Source organism: Macrotis lagotis, chromosome 1 (genome assembly GCF_037893015.1).
Source record: "Macrotis lagotis isolate mMagLag1 chromosome 1, bilby.v1.9.chrom.fasta, whole genome shotgun sequence".
In the NCBI taxonomy this organism is placed as follows: Eukaryota; Metazoa; Chordata; class Mammalia; order Peramelemorphia; family Peramelidae; genus Macrotis; species Macrotis lagotis.
In genome coordinates, this window is record NC_133658.1 from 146,712,631 (window position 1) to 146,738,763 (window position 26,133).

The window sequence follows — 26,133 nt, forward strand, 5'->3', positions numbered from 1 at the left end:
ATAATATATATTTAAATAATTTTTATTGACTGGCTGTGTTCTGAGTACTTTGTGGGCTAATATTGATAAAGAATCAAACCTATAAGATTGTGTTCAACAACCTCTAGCTACATTCAGTTTTTGCTTTTAGGTGAGTCAAAAAGTCATCTCAGAACTACCTTCATCTTAGACTAGTGCAGTTTAGACCTTAGCAAAGGTTCTACCTGGTTGGTCCCTTTGCAAGTAAAGGACTCTAACAGGTTGCTGACCAGCCCTGACACTTTTCCTGGGGCAGGGTCACCTTCTCCCGAAGAAGACAGGAGCTCAAAAAAGAATAGAAATACCCCAGTAGTTCCAAATCTCTTTCTAAATGTCTCGTGGGAAGAGAGACTGGTCATAGGGATCCAGGCATAGGACGCTCATATTTTTAAGAGAATGTGGACATGATTTTCATAGCCATATAACATGCACCTAACACCCAGTGTATTCTAATACATTTATGGTTTTTTGATTATTCATTGCTTTAAACTAACCTTTACTTAAGGTAGCATCAGGTGGCTAAATTCTAATTTTTTTTAGTGATAAATTTAACTGTTGCATTTGATTTTTGTAATCTATATCTCTGCAGCTAACTTATTCAAGCTCTGGGTTTTTGTTATTCAGTATTCCAGTTGGGACAATGAAAAAAATTGGATTCTTATAATTGTGGTAAATGGACAAGCAAAGATCACAGATGGCAGAGAATCAGGGTATTTTAGAGAGAGGGAAAATAAATATGCAAGTGGACTTTCATTTAGTCCCATGGAGCCAGTATTGAATAGTTCTTTATAACACATTCAGCAATAATAATGTTTTCCCAGTTCTGAGTAATGGTGTTTCCATCATTACCCTTGGGAAGCTTCCATAGTTTAATTGAGTTTCTCAGCATTTGGCCCTAATTATTCCAAGCTTCAGCTCATCTATTTGGCTTAATATATACTGTTCTGAACCATGCTGAGTAATTTCTCTGCCCCCCACCTTCCTTTATTGCTATAATCTTTTGAATTCTTCTGATTCAGTCTGATCCAGTCCAGTACTGCAAGTCTTTCTTGAGTACTTCTTATATGTAAGACACTATACTAGGTTCTGGGCTAGCCCTTGCCTTCAAGGAAGTTACTGGGGAGAGGGGTGAGAAAGGAAAGTGGAAACACATAAAAGTAAAATATACATGTAATCTGTTGAGGTGAAGGGAGAGAGTGATAAGAAAAGGTGTTCCATAGGAAAATGAACTCATGACCTGAGACTTAAAGGAAGGTAGGGATTCTAAGAGACAGAAGTGAGAAAGGATGGGGGTCGCAATCCATGCAAAAGCCTGGAGGTAAAAGATGGACACTTACCAACTTTATGACCTTAACCTCTCTTAGCTCAGTTTTCTTATATGTAAAATGGAAAAAATCATAACAACTGCTTCATAGGGTTGTTGTGAGAATCAAATTACAGTGCCATAAATATATTAGCGATGATGATGATGATGATGTCGATGGTGGTGGTGATGGTGGTAGTGATGGCAATGTTGATTATAGTGATGATAATGAAAAAAATGATGCATTCAGAGAACAGCAAGTAGGCCAGGCTGGCAGGAACAGAGTGATTGAAGGTGAATAATGTGCAGGGTAGGTTGGGGCCAAGTTTTAAAGAGTTCTGAATAACAAAATGAAAAGCCTATACCTTCGGCTTTAATGTCAGTATTAACAATGACAACAATACCTAGCATTACTATCACATTTTAAGGTTTGTAATATATTTTACAAATATTATTTCTTCAATATCACAATAATCTTGGGAGATAGGTTTTATTTTCTCCATTTTATATATGTTTACAGATGAGGAAACTGAGGCTGAGAGAGATTTATGATTTGTTTAAAGTCATATAACTAGTAAACTCTGAGATTGGCTTTGAACTCAGATCTTCCTAACTCTTTCTATTTACCATTTAGCATCCATAACTTATTACTCTTCTCAGAATCTAAAACTTTTCTCCATATTGTACATAGTGTAGCATCATTTTTATCTCCTGGGTGGCACCACCCAATGGTGGCCTTTTTGAACTTTTTAATTACCTTCATCATCTAAATTTCTCCATGATCAATCACTGCCTAGCAAACAGTTTTGTTGTAATTTATACTACCTTGATTTATTCATCTATTGGTTTCTGATGATGATATGAAGGTCTGAACAGAACTCAAGTTCAATTTCTTTGGTACAGATGTTCCTTATAATGGCATTTCATCTGTACTAAGTTTCAGGGCTAAAAGGAAAGACAAAAAAATAATCCCTTCACTCAAGAAGGTCATCATCTAAAGAAGAGGGAAGGAAAAAAAGTGTATTTATATGAAACTGTCTTTCTGCCAGGCATTTTTTTACAAATATTATTTTATATGATCCTCACAACATTCCTTCAAGATAAGTGCTATTATTATTCCAGTTGAGAAAGTAAGATTAAGTGATCTTCCCAGGGCCACACAGATAATGTGTCTAAGGAAGGATTTGAAGTTGGATCTTCCTCACTCTAGGCCTAGCACTCTTTCCACTATACCACCAGATGCATCTGTTACAGGAGATTATATGCAAAAAAAGCTATGTTTCTACAAGATAAAGACAGGCTATGTTGAAGATAATATTAGAAAGCAGGCAATAAGAATAAGGGGGATTGGGAAAGGCTTCCTGTTGAAGATATAACTTTATCTGAGATTTGAAAGAAACCAGGAGACTGAGATGAGGAGAAAGACAAAATTAGACATGGGAACCTCCATTAAAAATGCTTGGAGTTGGAGATGAAGGAGGCCAGGGTCACTGAATCATATAATAGCTGCTGAAGAGGAAGGAGAGTTGTAAGGTGTATGCAGAGTGGAAAGATAGGGAAGGGCAGGTTATGAAGGACTTTGAACACCAAATGGAATGCATTATAGAGCCATTGGAGTTTATTGACTGGGAGTGGGAAGGGGGTATGTATGAGATAGTCTTTTAGGAAGATCATTTTAACAACTGAGTGGAGGATGGACTGGATTGTGGAGAGATCTGAGGCAGGGAAACCAATCAGAAGGTTATTACAGTAATCTAGGCATGAGGTGATGAGGACCTGTCCCAGGCTGGTAGCTGTGTTAGAAGAGAGAAGGAGGTACTTACAAAAGATCTCATGAAGATCTTGACAACTGATTGGATATGGATTGGGGAGAGAGAAAACGAGGAATCAAGAATGATAAGTCAAGGAATAAGCAGCATTATGAAAGCAGGGTCCACCTGCATTTTATAGCAAATCCTAATTATCTTTGGAAAAGCATAATCTACACATGCCACACGTAATCCAAATTCTGTTTCCATCATCACAACTTGTGATGTACTCTCTAGCTAGACACAGAACAAAGGTCTTCAGTTGACTGTGTTTGCCCTTGGTCTCTCATTGGTGGACATGCTTTTGGTACTGGAGATGCCTTGGAGGCATGGGGTCTTAACTTGGGAAGACACTGGAGGGTAGAATTCAGGGGATTCATAAGCTCAGATGGGAAAAAATTACATGTTTATGTTTACTAAAAATTTTTACTTCATCAAAGAACACTTTTAATTATCTTATTCAAGAAAAATAATGACATTCTTCATAATGCTACATCTCTAAAACTAAAATCGAAGTTTATATATATTTATATATTTAAAATGCATTATCTTATTATTTAATGTGTTAATGAAGAATTTATAATAAATTTGTTTATATGATATTTTGATAACTGTATTTCAGTAGAATTGGTTTCCTTTGTACTTTTATAAATTTCATTTTGTGGATTTAAAAACGTTATCTTGAGAAGGGATCCATAGGCTTCCCTAGCTAGAGGGGTCCAAAACACAGATATGAATCCTGATTCTAAAGCAAGAAAGGCCCAGATACATATAATGACCTGGATTTTCAGGCCCTTAGTTCCTGAAAAGTGATTTCCTACTTCTTAACTTGGGTGCTTGATGCTGATCTTGGGTGGATTATTTATTCATGGAATATCCAGTTTAATTGTGAGCAAAAGGATCAGAAAGACTTGAAATGTAAACTTGACTCATTTGAATTATTTCCTTTCCCCTCTCCTCCAACTTAATTTATTGAAAGCTAAGTGAAAACACTAATTACATTCAGAGGAAATCTTCAAAGTGGAAACTATATAGCTATAGACCTAATTATAGAGCCCTTCAACCAGATTATATGCTTCTTGAGGGCAGGAATTACACCTTATTTTACCTTGTCCTCTCTTCCAGCCTCCAGGAAAGTTCTGCCCCAATGCCTCACAATCTGAAGACTAATCAAGCTAGGTCAACAAAAGTTAATCACTAGACATTTGACTGCCAAATAGTGATTTTGTTCCAAAACACATTAAGTCATTAAGATTGTCTAAGAAGGTATTGTAGGGCATGGGAGAAATATACAAATCATGAAAGCAAAACACCATTCCTTGCCCTTAAGAAGTACTTAGTGTTTGATATTGTTATCAAATAAAATAATGAATAAATTATATTTTCATAGAACACCAATGATCCTTACAGCTTTAAAATTATATTTTTCGGATAAAGGCACTTAGTTGGCACAATGAGTAGAATGAATTATTTGGTCAGGAAGACTCATTTTCAATGAGTTTAAATCTAGTGTCAGTTACTGCTTAGCTGTATGACTTTGGGCAAGTCACTTAACCCTGATTTGATTGCTTTCTCATCTGAAAATGAGCTGGAGAAGGAAATGGCAAACTACTTCAGTGTCTTTGGCAACAAAGCCCCAGAAGGAGTTACAAAGGATCTGACACAATTGAAACAACTGAACAACAAAAAAGTAACTCTTGCCACCTAATGGTATTTTAAATCAAATTTCATATCAATGTCAAGAGAAATCAATTAAGTGACATAATGGATAGAACAATGAATCTGAAGTCAGACTTGGGGTAAAGTCTGGTATAAAACACTTATTAGTTGTGTGATCCTGGGCAAGTTTCTCAGCCTTAGTTTTTTCATCCATGAAATAGGGGTGATAATAATGCCTAGGATATTAGGTGAGAACAAAGTGAGATAATATTTGTAAGGCATTTTGCAAACCTTAAAGTGTTATATAAATACTGGCTATCAACCAAATCAATGGCAAACAATTATCTGCGTGATGTGGCCACAAACTCAGAAGCGTGAAGAAAGCTTGTGAAATTCACCCAAGGTCACCATGTAAATTAATAGCACATCCAGGAATAGATCTAGGTCCTTTGGATACCTTATGTCATTTTGGCTCTTTTAAACATTGTTCAGTTCCAAATAAGCCGAAAAGGTAATTAGGTCATTCAGAAGTAAAAAAAAGTAATGGCCAGATCATTCTTAATGACAGATTCAGCACATCTTTTAGCCCTTAGAAAATTAGGGTATGGTAGAAAGTTCATTAGTCTTAAAATCAGAAAATCTTGCTTTCAAGTCAACTCTGTCACTTTCTATCTGTGTGACCTTGGAGAACTCACCTTACCTTACTAAATCTTAGTTTACTCATCTGTAAAATGAGGATAATGCATCCTCTGCTTACCTTATAGGCTACTGTGAGGTAACATCTATGAAGGCGCTTTGTAAACTAAAGCACATTTGAGAGGGTCCAGACCTACATCCAGACTTAGCTGATTAGAAGATCATATTGGTTTAGAGAACTTCTGGTGTGAAAACTCCTTTTACTATCTATGAGGCACATAAGCCATTCATCTGTAACTTGTAGTCTCAAATGATAAGAGGTTAAGTCCCTTGCCTAGGACCTTCCCAAACCTTATCAGCACTTTTTTTCCAATTTTTGTTTCCCCATTCCTCATCCTCCAGATATATATTTTGTGTCCCTTCCACCTTTTGACTGAAAAGTAACCTAGTTGTGATTTGATAATTAAAATATACCCATTTCCAGGGGTATATTTGCATTTTAAAGTTTTGTAATGAGTGGGATACAAATAAAAATAGTTATAGAATCTTACAGTTATAGACTCATTTCTGAAAGGGGCCTCAAATTTCATCTAGCCTAACCCATTGCCTGAAGCATGAATACTCTCTACAAAATTTCTAACATGTATAGGAGGTATATATAGGTGCTTCATTTGGTCCTAGGGGTATTTTGGGAGGGAGGGAGGGAGAGAGAGAGAGAGAGAGAGAGAGAGAGAGAGAGAGAGAGAGTGCATGCACACAAAGAGAAAAGAGAGTGAGCCTGCCCCACTGCTTGGGACACAGTTTGATTTATTGTTGGGTTACTAATTACTACCAAATCCCCTACCCCCACTGCTTCCTATTACTTGCAAGAGAAGGAAGAATAATTTGAATGCCATTTCTGTAAATTTTCTGATCATAAAGAAAATTAATTTTCATTTGTTATTTCATTCATCACTCTATAAGGATGGAAAAAGTAGACCTTATCATTAGTTCAGTTTTTTTAATGGAACAATAAATGGATAGGGTGGATTATTTATGAACTTTTGTAAGGTCAGTTTGTGGGGTTGGGTGGTTTAGCAGAATTACACTATCCAGATATGCAAATGAGGTATGAGAATCCTGGACATAGGATTTCATCTTTAGGCTTCATCATAATCTTCTAGATGAGTTCCTGAAGCCACATACTCTAACAACTCTGACTTTTGGAAGCAGGACAAGGAAATAAGTCACATGTCACTTCTCTTTCCTTAGACCTGAATTTCAGAGTCCCACAATCTCTGATGCAGGCATGTCTGACAAAGATAGGCTCAAAAAATCATTATGAATAAAAAATAACAAAATTCATTTGAGACATCTTCTGAAATCTCAAAGAAATAATGAAAAAAAGAAGTTGGAATGAAGGGGTGGGTGGGAATACTACTTCTAGACCTTAAATTATATTATCAATTATATATATTATATTATCTGTAATATATGTAACATAATATATATATATTATAAATTATCAAAACTGTTTGGTACTGATTGAAAAAAAACAGAAAATTGCAATTGTGGTACATATTAGAGAAGAAGAACCAGAAGTGATTGAACTCAATAACTCAACTAAGAACATAAATTACTTAAGGAAAGCATTCTAGACCAATATCTTATACCTCAAACCCCTAAGTTCAAAATAGACACACAATCTGCATATCAAAGGCCATATCTAAAATTTCAGAAGAAAACATAGTCAGATACTTTTTCACAGTTAAGGCTAGGGAAAAAATTCTATCCAAAACAAGGAATAGTACTGACTACAAAAGATAAACTAGATAACTTCAATTATTCACAATTAAAGCAAAATCAATGCCAACAATGAAAAAAGGGAAGCTTTCAATTGGGAAGAAATCTTTTTTTTTAATTTTAGGTTTTTGCAAGGCAAATGGGGTTAAGTGACTTGCCCAAGGCCACACAACTAAGTAATTATTAAGTGTCTGAGGTCAGATTTAAACTCCTGACTCCAGGGCTGGTGCTCTTTCCATTCTACCACCTAGCTGCCCCAGTCAAATATCTTTGATATGGCAATGATATCCAAGATATCTAGGGAACTTACACAGACATTTGAGAAAAGACATTCTTCAATGGATAAGAGGTGAGGGATTTGAGCAAATACTTCTCGAGAGAAGAAATGCAAACTATTTAAAAACCCATATGAAAGGTTATTCTAAATTATAATATAATAAAGAAATGTAGATCAGAGAAGTCAAGATGACAAAATAGCAAAAATAGTATAATTTGTTTCAAACAATCCTTCCATGAAGATCTAAAAAAACCCAGACCAAATTCTAATTGGGAAATCCAAGAAAAAAAAATCATGAATCATTTTTTTTTGTTTCTAAGGCAGTTACAAGTTTGAACAGAAGTCAAATTAAAAGGGAAAAGGGAAAAGAGAAGAATGCAGAGGGGAAGGGAGAGGAGAAGAGAAGGGAGGGGATGCAGAAGTGCAGCCATATGGATCTGGGGCTATATTATTCCAGCCACATGACCTAACCATGTGGACTGAGCTTAGAGAGAGCCAGTGGAACTCGCTGGGTGTACAGATGAGGAAATTACTAGAAGGAAAGAGAGAAAGAGCTGGTGAAAGTCCTCAAACACCTTTCTGGTGGACTGGACAAGGTTGATGCTTCAGAAGAGGTTTAGCACCTGGTTCCAGGTATTCTCCAATGGGTATGCCACAGGGGCTGTCCCCAAGGAGTGCTAAGATACCACTCATTGTGCATGAATAGCATTCTATGTATTATTTATATGCTAAGCCTTCTTTTGCCCCAGAGGGGGTGACCAAAGTCCTATGGGGCTTAGGAAGTGGAGATTGCAAAATAGTCAAGACAGAATGAGAATGCCTCCACAATACAGAAAAGACTCAAAAGACTATAGCATTTTCTCTGTGCCCTGCTTCGGTGGGAAGGAAAGAAATTAAAGGAAAGGGGAAAATACATAAGAATGAGGGAGGAATTATTCATAAACAAAATAAATTCATAAAGATGTGAAACTAAGAAGAAAAAGTATAAGAGAATAGAACAGAAGGAAATGCACAACTAATAATCAAAGCTATGAATGTTGAATGGCATGTAGTAACTTATAAAAAATAGAAGAAGATAACAGAATGGATTAGAAACCAGAATCCTACAATAGACTGTTTTACAAGAAACACTTGGAACAAAAAAGATATCCACAGAGTTAAAATAAGAGACCAGAAGAGAATCTAAGATTGCTTCAAATAAAGTTAAAAAAAATGCAGGGGTAGAATCATGATTTCAGACAAAGCAATAACAAAAATAGAGCTAATTAAAAGAGATAAATAGGGAAACTTCATTTTGCATAAGGTATCAGACAACAATTTAATATCAATACTCAAAATACATGCACTCAATGGATTAGCATCTAAATTCTTACTAAAGATAAATGAATTGCAGGGAAATATAGACAATAAAATTAGAATAGTGGGGAAATTATAAATATGAAAAATACAGAGATGTATCAGAAAAAGATTTTGAAATGATACATAACAAACAAAGGAGAACCACAAAAACAACATACACAAAGACTTCATTTTAGATGGCTTGCTGAAATAGGGGACCAAGAGGGTTTTATTCAGAAATATGAGTGTTATAAAAGCAAAAAGTACTAATAAAAATTGAAATGTATTTTAAAAATATATTGGCAAGGAAATTACTGTTACCTGTCTTGTGGCACATTACCATCAGTCAACTTTGTGATGTGTTGATTCAGCCAACTCAGAGCAGAGCCCAATAGGGACCATTTTCAGAGAAGCATATACCCCAGAGGAACATAAACACAGACACACAGGGGAAACAACCCAAGTAACCAGACACACCCAGACACCCCTCTGATGAGATAATCTGTCTCTTGCTCTTTTTTCCTCTCAACACACCTAGATCTACAGACATAGAATAAAGTCCCAGAGGTTTTGTGTACTGCCTTAATGGAAGTTCATAATTAGGAAAAAGAACTTATAAACTCATTAAAACTATTGATAGAAGCTGCTTTCTTTCAGTTCTCAAAATTCAACTTCTAAGCAGCACAGGGAAGAAAACCCAGGACCTGAAATCAAGAAGACCAGAAGTAAAAATCAACCTCAGACATTTATTCCCTACATAACCTGGGCAGATCATTTAATCCTATTTGCCTCAGTTTCCTAAACTGTAAAATGGGAGTAATGATAAAAATCTTCCTCAAAGTGTTGTTGTGAGGATCAAGTGAAGTGATATTTGTAAAACTCTAACATAGTTTCTGGCACATAGAAGGTAGTCAATAAATATTTATTCTCTTTCTCTCTTCCCCACCCCTTCCTTGCTTCCAGGATCATGGCAGCATTGGTCAGTATTTGACCTTCCTAGTTATCTGCTTCCCAGAACTCCCTTCTCATTCTCCCTTGACCTGCTATCTATGTTGTTCTTGTGATTATTATGGATCTGTTAGGGGTATGAATGACTCTTTGAAACACTTGTAAACAAAATATGGATGTTAGTAGTTCAGTGTTTAGCCTTATGACATACATTAGTGGCATGTCAGCGGCAAATCTAAACAAATACTCTGAGATTAATATTGAAAGGAAGAGGGATTTTGGACGCATGATTCTGTGGACTGAATCAAAAGCAGAGCCTTCTCATTCTGAAGGAAACCAGAATGGTAAATGGTGGTTATGTCACTGCTAAAATACTTTCCTTGTGTATCATCAGCAAGGTTACCTAATCTTTCTGGTTTCCCAGCTGTTTTCAATCAAGTAAAATGAAAACATAACTGGTGTACTGAGACTCAGAGAGAAGATGAACCAAAAGCCATCCCTGATAGTAACTGTTCTTGGAACAAGCAGCATCATGAGTTTGGATGAACACAATTGTCCAGACACTTGGTTATATATATTAGATGCCTTTAGTAGATCCATAATGGAGAGGAGGAACATTCATAATAACATTCCTTAAATAGTAGGTTTTCTTCCCTACTCCCACCTAACCCATATCTTTTGTTGACTTAACTGTACAGGACATATGGGTGCCAGTCCTCAGTGTTCGTGTCAATAGTATATTTAGAATGGGTTGATGACATGAGATAACTAAGCATTCAGATGACATCTGTGGTCCTCTGGATACTGTGGATTAGGCCAAGAACCTTTCAGAGATCAGGGTTAAAATTCTTCTGCCATGTGATTTTTAGGATGCCGTATGCGGAGCTAGAAGGTCATTCTGATTAATACCCTCCTTTTACAGAGGAGGAAACAGAAACCTAGAGAAATGATACTATTTGTCCAAGGTCACATAGGTTAAAAAGTTTCAGCTTTTCTTGATTTTAAAGTAGGCTTTCTACTACAATCATGTGATCTCCCTTTTAATATCTTTGCCAAGGACAAGTATATTATAAGAATAATTCAATTGTCTCTAGAGTGAGCTTTGTGTCTGGGAAAAAAGTACATTGGATGGATACCATCTAAGGGTTTTTGTAGAAAATTTTCATAGAAAATTTAAAGGAACTTTGAGCTGAGAACTACTACTATGATATAAAAACTTACTGTAGGACAATGAAAAAGAGGATCAAAGCAGGAATATGAAATTGAAAGGATGGTTGGGTCTGAAGTAATTATTAGGTCTTTTTTTTACTTGCTGACTTTTTATTCTTTCAGATCCCTCATGGTGGTTTTACTGGAAAAGGATAATACAAGAAGCAATAAAAATGTAGTTAGATAATGAAAGATTAAGTAAAGGTAAAATAACATCTAGAAAAAATGAGAATCTTTAAAGGTGATGATAACAAAGAATTTTAGAGATAATGGGAAAATACAAGGTATCATTTAACAATAGCTTGGAATAGTAGATAGAGAAAAATTATAAGGTTGCTAAGAGACACAGTGGATAAAGCTCTGAGCTTGAAGTCAGGAAGAAGTGGGTTCAAATCCTACTTCAGATACTTATTGATATCTCTATGGGCAATTCAATAAACAATTCTTAAGGGGCAGCTAGGTGGCACAGTGGATAGAGCACTGAGTCAGTAGGTCCTGAGTTCAAATCCAACCTCAGATACCTAATAATTCCTTAGCTGTGTGACTTTGGGCAAGTCACTTAACCCCATTGCCTAAAAAAAATAAAAAATATCAAAAATAAACAATTCTTAAGTACCTACTATGTATCAATCAGTATTGTTCTAAAGTGGGGATACAAATGAGGAAAAAAAGGAAGACAGCTTCTGCTCTCAAGAATCTTACAATGCAGTGGGAAAAGAGAACACAAGAAAAGATTTTGGAAGTGGGAGCCAAGTTGGGAGGGGGCGGGGAATGGCTTAGGGTCATCTTATTCCTTGTTGTTTGTCCTTTGTTTTCAAAGAGGATCAATGACAACACAGGGTGGTCTTGTCTTGTTCCTGAATTGAATTTAAGTGAGACTGAGTTGCCTCTCTCCCAGAGTTATCAAAGTCCAATATTGGGACAAAAGTCAGGACAATTGGTGATATTCAAGGTGCAGTGGATGTCCTTGGTATTTTCAATGTCTGACCAAACTCTAAGAATGTTGCAGAATTTGATTCAGCTGCCTTCATGATCATTGGAACAAATTGTTCTATATGTCCATTTTGACAGGGCAAGTCTTCATATGCTTGGGGTAGACACCCCTTTAACTCACCTACATGTTTGAGGCCTATTGGTCACCCTCAATCTGGCTCAGTCCATTTTTCTAAGATGGTTTTACCAGAGTTCATGATACACTTTCTTGGAATCAGAGGTGAGAGTTGAATATCAGGTAGACACCAAAGATGGATGAGTAGCCCTGAAAAGTCCCAATAAGCCTCACAACACATGTGCTAGTCCTTCTTGAATAGACCCTAAAATAGTTCAAAATAAGCAGAGCTGCAGATGAAAAAGTGGAGAGTGAGATGAAAGGTCCTGTCCTTGATCTTAGTCCTCTACCCTTCCAATCAGAGGGGAGAGGAAGCTGAGGAAGCTGGGAAGGTCTTGAGTATTCAAGGTTGAGTTCAACAATATGATGATGAGATTTCAGGTGATTGGCTTCTCCTGAGAGGAGGAAGTCACAGCCTCTCAGCCTCAGTTTCCTCTTCTATACAAGGTGATAATAGCGCCTGCCTTTTAAGTAGGTGAAGGTCAATAGATAGTGTGAATATTAGCTATTGTCATTAATGAATAGACAATTGACCTTGGAGCCAGGAAGATCTGAATTCAAGTTCTCTGTAGGATTCTAGTAATTTACCATCCTGGTATTGTAGGCAATTCTCTAGTGTATGTTATAGAGAAGGTGCCAACTTGCACAGTGGAGGGAATTGTTTTACCTAGGAATTCCTTACACAAATAAAAATCATAGGTCTAGTCTCTATTTTTATAACAACTATTATTTATAAAGTTTGCAAAGTCATTTATATGTGCGTAGTATGTATATATATGTATACAATATATATGCATATATGTATATGTGTGTGAAATCTCATTTGGTCCTCCTAAAAACCCTAGAAGATAAGAAATTAAGGTGGAGAGGTAAAGTAATTATATATATCTATTAAGTGTCTGAGGGGGAACATTCCAATTTCAGCACACATTTCATTATGTCTCATATACAGAATTTACAGATTGGAAGAGCAAATCTCAAAAAAACTAAGGGACTTAGTTCAGCTAACACAGGAAGCCCATAGTAGAAGGTAGACTCAAGTCCATGCCTTTAAGTCTAATCCCCCCCCCCCCATTAACTAGTGTTGCTTTCTCAAAAGGGAGATAAATTGAGTGAAAACAGAGTACCATGAAAATCTTGGGGCAGTCTTATTTAAAACATTTGCTTATAGAGAACTAAGAAATATATCATATAAGGAGCTCAGCTATTTCAGAATAAAGAAAATTTCATTCATCAAAGGTTATAATAGAAAAGAAAATTGAACTATTTACTATACTTAGTATATCCAAACCTGCATAAATTGTCTTTTATTTTTACACCACAATAATTTCTGGATTTACCCCAGTTCCACCAAATTGAATCCTCCCTTGTAACAAAGAAAAATAGTTAAATAAAATCAATTAATATGCCAACTAAATCTGATGTCCTAATGCATCAGTTCACCCCACCCCCATCCCAATCCCAAGTAGTAGAATGAGTGCCAGATTTGAAGTCAGAGGACCTGGATTCCCCTTCTTTCTCTACCTGTGTGACCTTGAGTAACTAACTTCCTTATGCCTTGGTTTCCTCATCCATAAAATGAAGTCATTGAATTCATTGACACTTGGAGGTCCTTTCTAACTCTAGCTTTGTGATCCTACGGATAAAAGAAAAATTCTGGCTGGTACACTTACTACCTTTGTGACATTGTGAACATGTCATTTAATATCTAAAATCATTAATTTTTTGAACTAGAAAGTGAAGGTGTTAGATTTTGAAATGATCTCAAAGATCCCTTCCATCTCTAAATCCATGTTCCTATAACCCTGTTTCATTATCTCTTCTTTTGTACCACTAGGGCTCATTACATTTAGAGTTCCTTCCTTTTTTGTGTTCTTTTTATTTATATTTCACATGATTGCATACATTGTGTAAATTGTTCCCTTGGTTCCTTTCCACTGACTCCCCATTATTATCAGGCTCCCCATGTATCTTTAAATTTCTCATGTTTGCTATTTCTTATGGAACAATAGTAGTACAATACATTCACACACTACAACTAATAGATAGTCCCCACTTTCTATTGATTAGAGAATACCATGGAGTATATGGGACATGTCTTTGACTTGCTTGGAGTATGTGCTTAGTTTATGGGACACTTAGTCACTTTTCTTATATGATCCTTTTTTTATTTGTTTATTTGTTTTGCAAGGCAATGGGGTTAAGTGTTGCCCAAGGCCACACAGCTAGGTAATTCAGTGTCTGAGGTCGCATTTGAACTCAGGTCCTCCTGACTCCAGACTGGTGCTCTCTCCACTGCACCATCTAGCTGCCCCCACTACATGATTCTTGATGGTCAAGCCTGCATTTTCAATCTTGAGACATGAGCACTTAGTAGATACAGGATCATATATTCGAAACAGCCCAATGAACTGTCTAAAATCACCTCTCCCACTAATCAGTTATATAATAATAAATAAGTGATTTGAATGCCGTGAGCCTCTATAAAATTCATATATATATGTGTGTGTGTGTGTGTATTACATACATATATACATATATATATATATATATATATATATATATATATATATATATATATATATAAATTTATAGCATGTGTTTTAAGGGTCAGATTTTGTGTAAGGTCTCTTCCAGCTCTAGTATTATATGAATCCATGCATTTGTCCATTGCCAAAGGACAGCTAAGTGGTTCTGGCAAATAAGTTTAAATCTGGCCTCAGACACTTACTGTATGACCCTTAGAAAGTTACTTAACCCTATATGTCTCAGTTTCCTTATCTGTAAAATTAGCGGGAGAGGGAAATAATAAATCACTCCATTATCTTTGTCAAGAAAACCGCAAAAGAAATAACAAAGATCAGATAAGACTGAAGCAACAGAATAGAAATAACAAAGGGAAGAAATTGTGCCAGCTTCATAGCCCAGATATGTTGGTAGTGGGCATGGAGGGAAGGGGTCAGATGTTGGATAGGATAAGCCAAGGAAATTTGGACATTACTTTGGTAGAAAAGATGAGGGGGAAGGAAAAGAGCAAGAAAAACTTATATGGTTATATTTAGTCTTTCATTTTTCTCCTTTTCTACTTTGCATTATTTCACCAAGGTCATTTTAGCTTTCTTTACAGTTTTCCTTATTGTTATGCTTAATTGTATTATATTATTCTGTTCTATGAATATAAGCAAAATTTATTTAACCACTTTCCTGTGTTAGAACATTTAGATTGCTTCCAGTTTTTGTTCAGTGTGTTTAAAAAAAATGGGGGGGGGAGACATTTACAGAGAATGCTGTCACAAAACCGTAGGACAGATAATTCTACTTCTGTTTTTGCTAATACTTTCATTTATATTCCCATTAATGGATTGCTCTGCAATTTATCAAATGATGATTAAGGAACTTCAAAGTACAAAGATCTGTGTTGGGTACTGGATGGAATTACACACTCCTTGCCCCCAAGGAGTTTGTAATCTACACATGTATACATTGATAAACTGAATTTACCCAAAGTCAAAGTGTGGTTTTAAAGCTTTAATCTCTTAAAACTAGACTAAGACTTTTGAGAGACTGCATACAACAAAACAGAATATGACAAATATGTACTAGAAATCCAAAGTGCTAAAATACCCTGAGTCTCCTACAGAATTGAAGTGAAATAAGCCACTATCAAATTGAATTGGCAGGTAGGATGTACAGTGCACAGAATCCTGGAAACTGAAGTAGGAAACTTAAATTTGATTCTAATCCTGGACACTTAGGTGACCCTGGGCAAGTCACATAACTTTTCTGAGCTTCAGTTCCCTTCTTTGAAAAAATGGGGATACAACTAGTTTCTACCTCAAACGGCTGTACTGAGGATCAATTCTATAAGTGTTGTGTTAATATGAATGATGATGATGATGATTACTATTATTTATTATTATTATTATTATTATTATCATTCATTGGATCCAAGGGAAGAGAAAGTAGCTTATTCAAGAAAAACATTACTGAAAGATCATAGATTTAGAGTGGAGGGGACCTTGGAGGCCACTAATTTTCATCTCTTCCTTTGAATGATCAAACTGAGCCATTGACCATGGTTAGACAGCTATATTTCAGTCAGTATATGAATGAATTCTTCCTGATTTCAAGTCTAGAATTCTCTCCATTTTCTCAAGCTAAATTTTGAAGAATGGGCAGAATTTCTACAATTAGAAATAGGAGTGGGAGCAAAGTGTCTCCTTTCCAGATACTGAGGACATTATGAGCAAATGTTTGGAAGCAGGGAAGGATGAGTACAAGGAACATTGAATAATACAGTTTGTCAGGATGACCAGTAGTGTGTTAAGAGGACTGAGGTGTTGAGGACTTGAAGTGTTGAGTTGGAGACACTTTGTTGAGGATCTTGAAATTCAGAGAAAGGAGTATGGATTTTATTTAGTAGTGTTATTATTTGAATACTTTCTTTTTTTGTTTGTTTTTTTTGAATACTTTCAATGTTGATAGATCTCTATCAATAATGTAACAGAGAATATATTTGTTTACCTCCCCATGATAACCATTTCAATATTTTTCATCATTTGAATAAACACAAAGCAGAGAGTATGTATAGAATACTGGGCTTGGGTTCAAATTCTACCTTTGGCCTTTACTTTGTGGGCTTGTAGGAATCACTCAACTCCCCAGAGCTTTTCTATTAATTCACAGAAAGTGATTTGTTTTGGTAGAGGAATATTATCACAATCGCAGTTCCCCACACTTATGAAATCACATGTTATTTGCATATTAAATGGCCATTCTTCTCAGTCTTCCTATCTCAAGTATACTTTTGATCTTCATTGGAATTCTTGTCACAAACATGGATTCCAGAGGAGAAATAATATGACTGTTCTAGTCTTTTATGATTGTGTATTTATGCTTATAGGTTAAGTGTGGGAGAAGAAGAGGCAAGGTGGTCAGTCATGAGGTTCTGTTAGTGTAATGATAATTTATCAATAAGCTTTTATTGAGAAAATGTATAGAGTTAACCTACATGGAATTTGATGAAAAAAATATCCATGAAAATACACACACACACACACACACACACACACACACACACACACACACATATATGCACACCTCCCCCTTGGAATCCAAAAGGGTTCCCATGTGCAAAAAATGAATAGGTTGCAAGAATTTGTTTCACTTGACTGTAAATGTTTGTAATAGGAACTCTGCTTTTGCTTTTGATTCCCTTGCCTTCTTAAATAGTTGGGGCTAGGGGATGAGGGGAAGTAGGAAGGAGAGAAATGTGGAACTGAAAGGAAAACTATGTTTTTTAAAAATGTAAATTGGAAAGTTCTATGAAAAACTGCCTACTGACAACCTCAGTTTTTTTATATCAAAGGGATATCTCTTGTTTAACTAACTACTCTCAAATGTGGGATTTGGTGAGGATCTAAATTCCTACCTAATCAAAAAAATCCCATATCACCCTTTTGGTTTGGGGGCCTTTAAATGGAATTCCAGCTAGCTCCGCTTACTCTTAGGACAGAAAAGGTATAGTCAGACTCCCTTTAATATAAATATTTTTACAACAGGGTGTAGTTTGAAGATAGTGTGGTTCTAGTAGAAACATTCTGGAAGAATTCCAAATTTCCAAAGCATACTTGCAACATGTAGACAAAAGAAGCTTGTTAATTTTTCTGGCTTCATTTCCCTGCTTAGAATTTAGCCATATCAGAGATATATATATGAAAAATGCCCCCAGACATCATTTTAGTAAATGGAATTTGCCCTGAAAAGTAAAAACATTCATCTAAAGAAAAAACCAACAAATTCTGGGCACTGGACCAAGCACCTGGTTTTCTATAATAGCTTGTTTTCTTGGATTTAGTCTCTCCTTTCCATATGTATATAATGATGGACCTTCTATACTAAACTCTGTGATTTTAGCTCTTCATTGTCATCAGTTTGGGAACATATAGGTGGCCCAGTGTATACAGCACTGGACCTGGAGTCAGGAAAACGAAATTCGGCCTCAGAAATTTAATAGTTGTGTCTTCATCTATATAGTACAGTTTCCACATTTGTTAAATGAGCAGGAGAAGGAAACAGCAAACTACTTCAGTACCTTTGCAAGAAAACCCCAAATTGGGTCATAAAGAGTAGGACATGGCTGAAAAATGATTGAACACAAATTATGAGCTTGAATGTTGATTTACTGAATCTCACTAATAAACCTTTGCTATGTCCTAGGAACCAATCAAAACAGACATGACAGGTGCACAGCTATGGGATAAAGGTGAAGTACGATCCATTTTTAAAGACCATAAGAGTCGACATAGAAATGGAAAGAAGATATCTGAGAGGATTTGGAGATTGGACAATGATAGGGATAAAGGTACTTGCAGAGTAGAGAAGCTGATCCACTAAGAAAAATTTGTTATTACAACCAAAGAATTGGATTATTGCTGTCATAATAAATATTTATTCGTTGTTATTATATGATAATGTGATATAATATAAATAACTGATTATTATCTCAATCAATTGAGTTGCAGGAGAAGAAGGCAGCAGATCTTGTCAGTAGCTCTAATAAGCACAATAACCTCTCTCCCAATCTATAGCTAAAAGGAGGTTCAGTCCAATTACATAGTCTCAGTTTCTACACAATTGCTTCTATTTTGACTTTAGAACGAGGTGCCCTAGCAGGATTTAGTTCCTAAATTTCAACCCTTTTTCCCAGCTATTTCTATCATTGCCTTTAATCCTTTCAATAGCTTTAACTTTGAAGTCAGGAAATTAAGACTATAGTCTTCCATGCTTTCCTCATTTCTACTCTGAATGTGTTAGTTTACCAAGGGTGGGGTGGAGCAGAAGATTAGAAATAACTGGTGGAATTGCAGATAATGATCAGGAGTCACAGAGTTTAATTGGGTTTCTGTATAACTGTATCCCTAGAAGCTGATGGTGGTAGTATGTGCAAGTTTAATTTTGAAGATATAATGAACTAATATTTATAAAGAACTTTAGATGCAAAGTGATATGGAAATCATAGTTCCTTCTACTACTATTTCATCATTGCTACCATTTGCAGATGTCTCCTAGAGTACCAAGATATATTCAATTGGCATCATTTTTTAAAATTTTAATTATTTTTCCAACTACATGCAAATAGAGTTTTCAACCATTATTTTTTGTAAGGTCTTGAGTTTCAAGACCTTTCTCTCTTTTCTTCCTTATTCTCCTGACAAGAGACCAATCTAATATAGGTTATACATGTATAACTATGTTAAACATATTTCCATATTAATGTTGTGAAAGAAGAATCAGTACAAAAAGGGAAAAATGATGAGAGGGGGAAAAACCCATAAAACATAAAACAAATTTTAAAAATTGAAAATAGTAAGTTTTGATCTGCATTCAAACTCTATAGTTCCTTCTCTGGATATGGATGATATTTTCCATCACAGGTCCTTTAGAATTGTCTTTGATCATTGTACTGCTGAGATGAGTAAGTCCAACATAGTTGATTATCACAGAAGATTGCTGTTAATGTATATAATATTGTCCTGGTTTGCTCACTTCACAGCATCAGTTCATGCATATTTTTCCATGTTTTTCTGAAATCCGACTACATCTGATTTTTTACCGAATAATAGTACTCCATCACATTCATATACCACAATTTGTTCAGTCATTCCCTAATTGATAGGTATTTCTTCAGTTTTCAATTCTTTGTCATTTACAAAAAGAGCTGCTATAAATATTTTTATACATGTGAGTTCTTTTCCCTTTTTTATGATCTCTTTGAGATACAGACCTAGTGATAATATTGCTGTTATCAAAGGGTGTGCACAGTTTTATTGCCTTTTGGGTGTATCACCTAGCACCTAATTCAACATTTGAAGCTATGTCCCTTCCCCATCCAGGATAAAGCTATTTTATCTAGTTTCAAGTGGGGCAACCAGATTGTCCTGGCTTAAAATGTATGAATGCTTAAAGCATCGGTTGGTTTATGGTTGTATAAAGAAAAACTTAGAATTTGAGTCTTCAGAGAGACAAATCTTTGAGGAGGGAGAATGAGAGGCATAGTTCATGGCTACCAGCCTTGGTGTTTGAAATTACTATGTCCTTTATATCAAGTACTTGATTTCAAAGGTGCCAAAGAAAATGATTGATCATATTTTCTTCAACTTCCCAGTTTTCACATGAAGGATTTTTAAAATGCATATTGACATAATAATAAATTTCCAGGCAGGAATGTGGACTTTCTGAAACTAAAGTCTCTTGAAAGTTTTTTATTTCTAAGATTCAAGAATGGTTTTTATTATGGAGAATTTGTGCTTAACTCCAGGCAAATTTTTAATAAGCAAATTGTAAGCAGGAATGGAACTATGAAAGGTCATATGGTCTTTCATTAGATTAGAAAAACAGATTAGAAACAAATGAGAATTTGTCAACAGTTTCTTAGAATCTGAAAGGACTTAGGTATTAACTCAGACTACCCACCACTTTTGATGGATTCATACATTCTATAATATCCTCAACAAGCTTCTACTTAAATAGCTTCTACTTAAACACCATGATCTCATAGTAATAGCAGAGGATTTAGAATTAAAAACTTATGCTTGAATACTAACTAAATCCCTTTACTACTTGGGTGAGTTTGGCCTCAATTTACTCATCTATAAAATGAAGGGATTGAGCTCAATGACTCCCAATGCTCCTTCTAGCTCTAAATCTTATAAACTACTTGTGATGGTACAATTCTTCCTCTCATACCAATGCTTATCCCATTTTCAAATGATTCAGCTTGTTAGAAAATTCTTCCTTTATTATGTTTAATCACATCCAATTTGGAGTTTTCTTGTAGTCTGCCATGTCCTTTTCCAAATCATTTTTACAGATAAAGAAACTGAGACAACAGCCTAGTATGTATCTGAGACCAGATTTGAATCTTCCTGGTTCCAAGTCTGCCACAATAACTTCTTAGTCACCTGTTGTTCAATGCTTCCTTACTCTGAAAACTTGTATCCTAACTTTCAGATGTCTTGGTTCTGAATTTTGGACACCTACAGAATAAACAACTCCTTTCCATGATATCCATTTAAATATCTGTATGACTTCTATCCCCTCATTCATTCATGAAAGTCATTTTCTTGGTGTTCAATTATGGTCAAGAGATGATCCCAGGTACTTGAAGTTTAGGTCAACAGAGCACATATCCTATTAAGCTGGGAACATTTTGAGAATGAGCCAAGGTGGAAGTGATGAATAACAGTAAGCCCTGTTAATGAGTATGATTAAGGTGACAAGGTAGAGAAGGAAATAAACATAGTGGATCACTTTAATTCACCAGTTCTGAGTTGTAGTTTGCAAGAAGGGTGATATTGTGGAAAAAAGGTAAGGTCGGTAGTATATCAGAAATATCACTGGACTCAGAATCAGAAATCCTAGGTTTGGATTATGATTCTGCCATTTAAGAATGTGACCATTAGAAAGTGAAATTTGTTGATTTTTAAGTTTCTTCCTCTCATAGTTAAAGTGGCACAGTAGGTAGAGCAAAGGTTTTTGTTGTTATTCATTCTCAAAGAAGACTATGGCACCAGGGAGATGATGCCATGACATACAAATGAGGCAGAGCAAAGGACTTACATCCTCAAGACCTGAGTTTGAGTCCTATCTCAGATATTTATTAGCTGTGTGATCCTAGGCAAATTACTTATCCACTCTCTGACTCAGTTTCCTTATTTGTAAATTAAGCATGATAATAAGAGCACTGATCTCCCAGAGTCATTGTGAGGGTCATTTAAGATGATATATGTAAAGTGTTTTACAAATCTTAAGAAGCTACATAAAAATTCTAATATTCTTGCTGTAAAATAAATGATGCTTGTGCTACCTGCCTAAAATGCTGTCAACTGTAGAAAATGAAATGTGAACTATTATTAATAAACATTCTGAAGGAAGATGTCACTGTGGAGCTGCTCTGACATTTCATAATGTCAGAATTTCTCCAACTAGATTAGAAGGTCTTTGAAGGCACATAACCTATTTTCATTATTTTTGTGGCTTCTTAAGTTATTCCTAGTAGAAACTTAATAATGTTTGACCCTTGTTCAAAAAATCTGTAAAATGATTTCATTTGCATAGTGCTACAGGTTGGCAAAATATTTTTATTTATTTCTCCACCCTATGGAATTGGTGCTATTTTTAACCTTCATGCTTTAGGGGTCTAGTAGAAGGCAAGAGATTTGTTCAGGGCCAAACAAGCTAGTATGTATTGGAAATGGTATTTATTTCTGATTACAACATTTTCAGTTTAATCATTTTTCCAGGCTGTATCTAAGTGTCCTTTTTTTCTAGTCTTTATTTTCATATTCATTGTTGAATGGAAGTGTTCCTATCCTCAACACTCACTTCTGAATTGATTATTTTAAAGTTTACAAGGCATCATTGAAGAGATAGATGTAGTAGAACCTTCATTTCTAACCCTAGCTCTGTCCATGAACTGATTGGAGTCACTCTGAGTAGGTTATTTTTGTCTTTTTTGTCTTTCTTCAGCTGTAAACACTTTCTTGATCTGCAAAGAGGATACTGGTTAGTGGGAGGAGAAAACAGATGTGGCTAAACTGAATGCTTGCTTTGTTGTTTAATGACTTCCAAAGCTTTCTTTAGACAAATGATATGGGTCAAATCATCTAATACTGGCTAGAAGTATAAGTTTTAAAACATACATGTATATGGAGTATTTTGAAATAATGTGGAGTTTCCTTTGGGGAACGCAATGTGGATAAAATTCCACAATGAATTCTGCTAGGGCTATACATAATGGGCTCTTAGACAGATGGACTGTTAGGAAACACCTCCTCAACTCTCTGTTCCTGTTCCATCACTACATTATAAGTCACTCCCAACTGGAAGGTCAACTCCAGAAACTTATCATTCTGATCAAAGCCCCCAGTTCATCACAGGTGAAGAAGCTTTCTATCCTTTGATGAACATCTTATCATGCCAGAAGAATTAGTGCAAAACATGAAGGTGCCTTCTCTAGAAATGAGTTCAAAGTGTCCAGTTCTTACTTTTGCCTATTTCTAATAACCCAGGTTGCCCTTAGTACTTAAACCAGTAGTTTCTTGTTTGTATATTTGTATCAGTAAAAACTTTTTAAGCCTCAATCCCCACTATACACGTTCATCTTAAATTTCTTATACTGTACTTGATTGACTCCAATGTGCACCGCCCTCAGTGGTGCCTTCCTTCCCACCCAAGAGAATTCTCTAACTTGAGACTCATCTGCCAATTGATAAATTCCTTGCCAGACTGACATTTTATGGCCATCCTCAACTATACTTTCTTCATTCCTTCCTCTATGGATTTTTCTGCCCCACTTTTTATTTCCTCTTGCTTTGTTATCTTCTCCTGTTTTAATGTAAGCTCCTTGAGTGTAGGGTTTATCGTGTTTGCTTCAATTTATATATTCAGCACAATATCTGACATATGATATAATAAATTTTTCTTTCTATTTTAAAACAAAAATGACATATAGAAAAAAATTAAAGGATGAGATAAAGATAAACTAAATATCATTGAAAATGTTTTGGTTTAGGGGCAGCTAGGTGGCACAGTGGATAAAGCACTGGTGCTGAAGTCAGGAGTAACTGGGTTCAAATCTGGTCTCAGACACTTAATAAGTACCTAGCTGTGTGGCCTTGAGCAAGCCACTTAACCCCATTGCCTTGCAAAAAAAAAAAATCTAAAAAAAATGTTTTGGTTTTTTTATTGAAAGTCAACTATTGGGGGGGGGGGGCTAGGTTGGCGTAGTGGATAAAGCACGGGCCCTGGAGTCAGGAGTACCTGGGTTCAAATCTGGTCTCAGACACTTAGTAATTACCTAGCTGTGTGGCCTTGGGCAAGCCACTTAACCCTGTTTGCCTTGCAAAAACCTAAAAAAAAAAAAAAGGCAACCGGTATGCTGTACATAGAGGACCTGAAATCAGGAAGATTCATCTCACTAAGTTCAAATCTGAACTCATACACTTACCAGCTATGTGTGACCCCAGGCAATCACTTAACCCTGCTTCCCTCAGTTTACTTATCTGTAAAATGGGCTGGTGAAGGAAATAGTCAACTAATGCAGTATCTTTGACAAGAAAACTGGACACAACATTTGTTGGAAGTACAAAAGTATTTTTGCCTAAGCAAAGGCAGAAGGAGGATTGAATTATGAACAGTAATAGTGGGGAAAGGAAGGGAAGAGATGGAGGGACAGATTGGTAATTATTACCTATTTGCCTACCTGATTGGGGAAAAGAATAAAAGACTGACTCTTTAGCAATTTCTACATTGAGAACAGACAAGGGGAAGGAGCTTAGTACAAGTTGGGTTGAAGACCTGCAAATGCTATCCTCTATCCTAATTTTTTTTTCGTACTCCTCATCTTGGAGACCACTGACCTAAACTATCCTTGTATTCTATATTAGACCCTCTTACAAAACTATTTAACTGATTGACATCATAAGCAAGAGCCCTATACCTTGCCTTATGCAGTAAGAATTGCAATAGGCTGCAATAGACATCTTTTTGAAAAATTGTAAATAGATTTTCAGAAATCAAACTGTGAATGATGGTGATAATTTGCCTTCTAATTTGTTGTGGTAAAAATAATGCAGGAATTTTGAAAGGAAAGTTTGCATAATATCTATGATATGAAATGTCATAAAGGAGATACTATACTTTGACTTCAGTGGTATAAGGTAAGGAAATTCCTTTCTCTTGGAAGTCAATCCCATCCCTGCAACCTAAATCTTAGAGAGTTATCCAAGCCTTGTAGCCAGTATGTGGCAAAGTCAGGAGACCAGGTCTTCTGGACTTCAAATTTGCTTCATATCCACTATACTTTGCATATCTCATTTTTAATATATAATATGTAATAAATTAAATAGGGTTTTGTAATTGTGCTGCTCATTTCCTCAGTTCGTATATATATATGTATATATGTATATATATACATATATATATGTATATATATAGCCTCATACTCAGTGGACATGCCATTCAGAGAAAAATAGGGTGGTATCAATAACTTTTAGAAAAAGAGGGCCATCAGCAGCTTGATCATTAAAGCAAATCCTTATTTCACATTTGGTTTTCATTTTTAAAAAAGCAAATTCAACTTGTAACTTTTAGAATCTCAGAAACCAGTATAGTATTGTGGAAAGTCACTAATAATAAGGTAATAATTAAATTATATTACATCAATTTAATCTCATATTTTAAAGTAATTAAGACCAACAATTATGAAGATTTTTTTAACACAACAAAAGCAAAAAAAGTTTTATGAGAATGAAAAACAACAAAAGGAGAAGTAGGAAGATAGAGTACACAGCTTCAAGAGGAAAAGCAAATGAGAATGAACAAAGTATTCCACTAAGGACTTAGAGGGACTCAAAGCTATAATGATTTTTATGTTGAAATAAATTATTTTAGTTATAAATAAATGCTAAACATGAGTGGATAGGTTATATTTATGTGTAAATATATAAATCATTTAATTTTATAAAAATGTCAGTCTAATGCCTAACTTGGGAAGTCCTCTGCTTAGTCTAGGAGTAATTCAGTATTTAAATATGTATGCATATTTTTTACACAATATACACATGCATGTACACATACACATACAAATGAAATGAATACCTATATGTGTACATATAATGTCAATGTGTAGACATGTGCATCATGTGTGTTTTCTGTATTTGTGTATCATATAAATATGTTACATATATATCTATATCCACATAAATGTATATATATAATCTTCACAAAACCCAATATCATAGTGCAGCTACTATGTTTGAAGAGTAGCACTAGATGTATGGAGAAAGTTTACAGTAGATAAAAATCCAAGAAAAGATTAAGTAACAAATATCTATGGGCTTAATTAAGTAAACAGAACTATACAATACATGAATAACAAGCACAATGAATTAAAGTTGTCAATATAGGAAGTAAACATAACCTTATGTATTGTATTTGGGAGCATGAGAACCATGACTATGGAATGGAAGGAAATGCCGTATTC

The 26,133-nt window shown here is 35.4% G+C and overlaps 2 protein-coding genes across 6 annotated transcripts in view; one reads left to right on the forward strand and one right to left on the reverse strand.

Moving 5' to 3' along the window:
* The window catches only part of SH2D4A (SH2 domain containing 4A), a 252,922-nt gene that overhangs the window by 224,153 nt on the left and 2,636 nt on the right, over nt 1-26,133 (reverse strand). The window lies entirely within an intron of this gene.
* PSD3 (pleckstrin and Sec7 domain containing 3) overlaps nt 1-26,133 on the forward strand; it is a 765,972-nt gene that overhangs the window by 34,469 nt on the left and 705,370 nt on the right. The window lies entirely within an intron of this gene.